The following is a 7,073-nucleotide window of genomic DNA, read 5'->3' on the forward strand; positions in this document are numbered from 1 at the left end:
TTTAACTTCTATTGCTGAGCTTAATTTCCGTAACATAATCTGTCTCTTCCCAGAAATTACAGATAAAAGAGACACTCACTCTAAAAGAGATGCCCCAAATTAAAAAAGGAGGCCCCATTAAAGCCCAGTCTTGCCTGGGCGAGCAACCCCGCCAATCCACTTGCCAGGGCGGGAGGAGGACAGCGATTGCCAGGACGCTGCCCTTAGTTTGAGGAAGTGCACAGAAGCTTTGAATGGGCTCAAAAGAGACATAATATGATAAACTTCACATGAAAATTGACACTCTCCACAACTCTCCGCTCAGAAATGTCCTTAATTAAAGAAGAACTGAAATCATCTCTAGTTGCCCTACTGGCAACAATGACTAAACAGGGCACTACCATACTTGAACTAGAGTGCTCAAATGTGTCTTACAGTGATGACTTAACCTCCTTTCAGGTCCCAGTGAATTAGCTCTCATCTGTTGTTAACCTCACTAGGGTAGGGGGCACTATTTTCACCTCTGGATGAAAAGCGTGCCCAAAGTAAACTGCCTGTTACTCAGGCACAGAAGCTAGGATATGCATATAATTGGTAGGTTTGTATTGAAAACACTCTAACATTTCCAAAACTGTTAAAATAATGTATGTGAGTATACAATAACTGATATGGCAGGCGAAAACCCGAGAAAAATCCATCCAGGAAGTGGGATTTTTTATTAATGTAGTTTTCCATTGACTGCCTTTACAGTATCCAATGACTTAAGACTCAGATTGCACTTCCTATGGCTTCCACTAGATGTCAACCGTCTTTAGAAATTATTTCAGGCTTGTATTTTGAAAAATGAGAACGTCAGACCACTCTGAATGAGTGTATCCTGCAGTGTTCCAGAGCTGTTCACTGCGCACGACCGAGAGAGCCCCATTCTTGTTTTTCTTTTATATTGACGCAGCTATTGTCCGGTTGAAATATTATTGATTATTATGACTAAAAACAACCTGAGGATTGATTATAAACATTGTTTGTCATGTTTCTACCAACTTTACTGATACTTTTGGGATTTTTTTGTCTGCCTGTTTTGACCACCTTGGAGCCATTGGATTACTGAACAAAATGTGCCAACAAAACGGATATAAAGAGGGAATTTATCGAACAAAACAAACATTTATTAGGTAACTGGGAGTCTTGTGAGTGCAACCATATGAATATCATCAAAGGTAAGTGATTAATTGTATCGCTATTTATGACTTTTGTTACTCCTCTATTTGGCTGGTAGCTGTTTGTAATGTTTTGTTAGCTGGGTGCTGTCCTCAGATAATCGTATGGTATGCTTTCACCGTAAAGCCTTTTTGAAATCTGGATTAACAAGAAGTTCATATTTAAACCGATATATAACACTTGCATGTTTTTTGAATTTTTATTATGAGTATTTCTGTTTTTGAATTTGGCGCACTGCAATTTCAACGGATGTTGGCCAGGTAGGTCGGTAGCGTCCCACACCCCCTAAAGAGGTTAAAGTGCTGAAATAAAAATGCAAGGACCTTGAAGGTGTCACACCCTGATCACAGTTTGCTTTGTATATTTCTATGTTTTGTTTGGTCAGGGTGTGATCTGAGTGGTCATTCTATGTTATGTGTCGAGTTTGTCTATTTCTATGTTTGGCCTGATATGGTTCTCAATCAGAGGCAGGTGTTAGTCATTGTCTCTGATTGGGAACCATATTTAGGTAGCGTGTTTTGTGTTGGGTTTTGTGGGTGGTTGTTTCCTGTCTTTGTTGCACCATATAGGGCAGTTTCGGTTTTTCCACGTTTATTGTTTTGTATTATGTTCATGTTTAGTTTTTTTCACGTTGCATTTTGGTCCGCCTCTCCTTCCCAGGAAGAAAACCGTGACAGAAGAACGTCATAGACGCCACAACATACGCCTGGTGGGCATTGCTGAAGGTCTGGAGGGGCTCCGCCCAACATACTTTTCCCCCCAACTTTTGCAGGACATGTTAAACCTTGAAGAAAAAACCCTTTTAGACCCAGAGAGGGTGAGCTAGACCCAGAGGGCGAGCGAGACCCAGAGAGGGTGACCCCAATGGCCCTTCGTCACTAGAGCGCATTACTACCACATCTGGGACCAGATCCTGCTGGAGAAGCATCACCCTTACTGTGCAGAGGCAAGATATATACTATCAGAACGAATAACACAAATAACATTTCCCTCTGAGGCACTTGACCGGGGATCCAATGACTCCCTTGCTTTTTGCCACCGCCATCGAGCCCCTCGCAATTGCATTTAGAACCAACCCACATAACGGTAGTGTTCAGAGGTGACATTGAACAAAGAGTCTCACTTTATGCTGATGACTTGCTTCTCTATATCTCAAACCTATTGTGCTATCTGTTCTTAGTGCATTTGGCCTAGTCTCTGTTTACAAGTTAATCCTGAATAAGAGTGAGCTTTTCACATTGCCTTTCAGAGAAGTTCTCAACAAATGTACATACTTGGGGGTACATGTCACAGACAAATTTGATAACCTTTTTAAGGCAAATTTTACTCCTCTTGTAACTACAATTTGATTCTGTGGTCTTGGCTGATTTCTTTTGATTTTCCCATGATGTCAAGCAAAGAGGCACTGCGATTGAAGTTGGCCTTGAAATACATCCACAGGTACACCTCCAATTGACTCAAATAATTTCAATTAGCCTATCAGAAGCTTCGAAAGCCGGCATCGTTATCTGGAATTTTCCAAGCTGTTTAAAGGCGCAGTCAACTTAGTGTATGTAAACTTCTGACCGACTGGAATTGTGATACAGTGAATTAATCTGCCTGTTGTAACGATTGTCATCGGGAGAAGAGGACCAAGGTTCAGCGTGGTAAGTATTCATAATACTTCTAATAAATACAAATACTTGAAGAAAAAACAACAACACGACAAACGAACAGTTCTGCAAGGTGCAATACACACAAAACAGAAAACAACTACCCACAACCCATAGTGGGAAAACAGGCTGCCTAAGTATGGTTTTCAATCAGAGACAATGATTGACAGCTGTCTCTGATTGGGAACCATACCAGGCCAAACACATAGAAATCTAACACACAGAACAAAACATAGAATGCCCACCCCAACCAAACTAAAATAGATACATAAAAAAGGAACTAAGGTCAGGATGTGACATCTATAAACAATTGTTGGAAAAATGACATGTCATGCACAAGTAGATGTCCTGGTTGAAAAACTAGTTTTAATGACTCCAACCTAAGTGTACGTAAACTTCCAACTTCAACTGTATCATTCTTATTGAATGCCCAGTTCTCTTTTTCATTTGGCATTAAATATTTACACTCCCTGTATTTTAGATTTTGACAAATAAACATTTGTTGGATATATCTGAATGTCTACCATCCATTTGATGCTACAGAGCCCTATGTAGTTTATATAAATATATTCTGTGAATCCATAAAAGCAGACACATTTAAAATATTGATTGAAAATATCCATATTTATTTTATGGTCCTTTGTCTGGCTTTGGTACACTGGCAATGGTGTTTGGCATGGTGGACTGTGGAAGCAGAGTGCATGTGGCGAATGGTCTCATCCAGTCTGCAGTACAGTGCGGTGCTAGATAAGACTGTCAGAAGTGGTGTAGAGCTCGTAGGCCTTAATCGCCAACTGTTTGGACCTCTTGCAGAAGTTTTGCTGGTACTGCAAATCTCCTGGAAAGACATGATTGTGGTGTTACCATTTTACACTTTTTGTGGAAGGGATGTAGGGAAACACGCTTTTGTTGGTGAAGGTGTCAACCGATTAGGATCTAAGTGTTTAGAGACAGACTGTATTCTTTAGGGACGATGAGGGACATTGGGAGCTGCTTTTTAGAGGAAAGATCAGTCATCAAAGTCAATGCAGGTGCTTGCTCAGTGCTCAGACTGTCTGCAATAGGCCGAGAGAGGCTGGACTGAGGGCTTGTAGGCCTGATGTAAGGCAGGTTCTCACCAGACATCACCGGCAACAACGTCGCTTATGGGCACAAACCCACCATCACTGGACCAGACTGAACTGGCAAAAAGTGCTCTTCACTGCCGAGTCGCGGTAGGGGTGATGGTTGGATTCGAGTTTATTGTCGAAGGAAGGAAGCGTTACACGGAGGCCTGTACTCTGGATCGGGATCGATTTGGAGGTGGAGGGTTCGTCATGGTCTTGGGCGATGTGCCACAGCATCATCAGACTGAGCTTGTTGTCATTGCAGGCAATCTCAACACTGTGCGTTACAGCGAAGACATCCTCCTCCCTCATGTGGTACACTTCCTGAAGGCTCATCCTGACATGACCCTCCAGCATGACAATACCACCAGCTGTACTGCTTGTTCTCTGCATGATTTCCTGCAGGACAGGAATGTCAGTGTTCTGCCATGGCCAGCGAAGAGCCCGGATCTCAATCCCATTGAGCACATCTGGGACCTTTTGGATTGGAGGGTGAGGGCTAGGTAGCCTAGTGGGTAGAGTGTTGGACCAAATCCCCAAGCTGACAGAGTACAAATCTGTTGTTCTGAACAAGGCAGTTAACCCACTGTTCCTAAGCCATCATTGGAAGTAACAATTTGTTCTTAGAATTGTTCTTGCCTAGTTAAATAAAGTTTTTTTTAAATCCCCCCAGAAATGTCTGGGAACTTGCAGGTGCCTTGGTGGAAGAGTGGGGTAACATCTCACAGCAAGAACTAGCAAATCTGGTGCAGTCCACGAGGAGGAGATCCACTGCAGTACCTAACACAGCTGGTGGCCACACCAGATACTGACTTTTGATGTTGACCCCCCCTTTCTTCAGGGACACATTATTCAATTTCTGTTAGTCACATGTCTGTGGAACTTGTTCAGTTTATGCCTTAGTTGTTGAATCTTGTTATGTTCATACGAATATTTACACATTTTAAGTTTGCTGACAATAACATTACCTAGCTGTGTAGCCTTAGGGCTCCCAAGTGGTGCAGCAGTCTAAGGCACTGCATCTCAGTGCAAGAGGCATCTCTGCAGTCTCTGGTTCAAATCCAGGCTGCATGACATCTGGCCATGATTGGGAGTCCCATAGGGTGGTGCACCATTGGCCCAGTGTCGTCTGGGTTTGACTGGAGTACGCATTCATTGTAAATAAGAATTTGTTCTTAACTAGTTAAAATAAATAGCAATATTATAACATTAATGACACTGTATTATATCATTACTTGTACTTCTATATTTGTATGTGAGGAGTAAATGTTCAATATTGATATGTTAACCGTTCTTGATCATGAAGCATTTTGTTAGTTAGCTTGCCGGAAACAAATTATTGCATTGGACATCCTAGAGTGTGCGGCTTGTCCTGTTCGTTTTAGTTTGTTAGCTAGCTGCTTAGTAGAAGTTAGCTGTGTATTGCCAGCTAATTTAATGTGTAAAATAAACCCTTTAATAGTCTACACTTGTGTATTGTTGCATTATTCAAGAGTGTAATAGGTTTTAGAAGAAAAGTTGCTTGGATTGTTAAGTACTTTGAGCTGACTGGCTCGTGGCTTCTGTGATATTTACAGTCAATTTGAGCTGCGGACCAAGAATGTCCAGTTGCCAGCCACAATGAAAGGTAAGGCAAGGATGTAATCTCTTTCGCCTCGCTGCTCCTCAGAGTCTCCTTCATCTCTCGTATTGAGCAGTGGGTGAACACAAAACACTACCCTGTAATGATAGAATTCACTCGATGAACACCTCAACCCAATTGATATACAGTATATAGCTTGGGCTTACACCTTTATATTGGGAAGTTGTATTAAGCCCATCAGATGATAGGTTTATCTGCCAGGACAGTACTCTATCTTGTCAAGTAGTAATCCCCACTGTGTGAGGTCCTGGCTGCCTGCATGGATGCTGTAATAAAGAGATTGAGTTTCTACAGGGAAACCATCATTTAATTGAAGAGATGATTAGATTAGTGCATCTGCGGTTTGAACCCTTCCAGTTTATGTACAGATATGCTCATGTTTCCACAAAAAAAAAAAAAAGAATAAAGAAAGGTTTCGAAACATGTCACATGGATATTTGTAATTAAATCTACACTGTGTCCAAATGTAAGATAGATATGTGCAGATTTCAATTGAGAGAAACTCAGAGGGTTAGGACATTTCCCCTTTGAAATGTATTCCTCACTTGGTTTTGTGAGTGTCTGGGGAGATTCCAGTGCTACAGAAGTGTTATAGCACAGGGCATTCTGGAATATTCAGAAAAGACAGGGAATGAGTTAATGTTCAGTTACTGTAATGTTTGTGTTCAGGGGTCATGACATGGTTGATTCTCCCTCTCTTTTCTGCCAAGGTGTTAGAATTGGCCCCTGAGGCCAGAGGGGTCTGTGTGTGTGTCTGTATATGTGCATGCGTATTTGTGGCCCTTATCCCCGGTTATACTTTTCTCTCATGGATCTTTCACTTGCAAAAAACCCACTATCCCCAAAATATTCTTACATGATTGATATGGGAAAGTTCAGTTTTAAAATTCATCATGACATATGCTCAGCCTCAGTTTCAATTACCTCAAGCATTCATTTTTAGGGGTTCAATACTCAACTCATAAATTCACTCCAATTCTGCCCATTCATTATTTTTCATGTTGCTACTGCACTGATTATAATAGTCAGACGTTCTCAGGGGGAGGGAGTGATTAAAGAGATTGATTTGTCTTCTTGAAAATACTGGCTTATCGAAGGTACCCAAATCATTTTCATGGTACTTTAGAGGTTATTGAGTTGTTATTAAAAATGTTGTCTCAAACCCCTCCACAAATCAACAAACCTATCGCAGGGAGTACTGTATCTCTTCTACCTTGTCACACCTCATCATTTCTCCAGTTCTTAGACTGTTATCACGATCTTGGAGAAACAATCTCATGCAAGTATGAGTGGGAGTCACTTGTACTATTTGAGCTTCCTCACCTGTATAGTAGGACAGACCTGTGCATAAGATGAGCAAATAGGGATTTGGTTAGGCCCTATAAATCATTGTCTGAGCCTTACCGGAAAGTGATTTAGGCCGGGATTCAACAATTTAGGCCAGTTGTCGACAATGCAGATTTTATAGGCAAGGTT

This window comes from Oncorhynchus keta, chromosome 17 (genome assembly GCF_023373465.1).
Source record: "Oncorhynchus keta strain PuntledgeMale-10-30-2019 chromosome 17, Oket_V2, whole genome shotgun sequence".
NCBI lineage: Eukaryota > Metazoa > Chordata > Actinopteri > Salmoniformes > Salmonidae > Oncorhynchus > Oncorhynchus keta.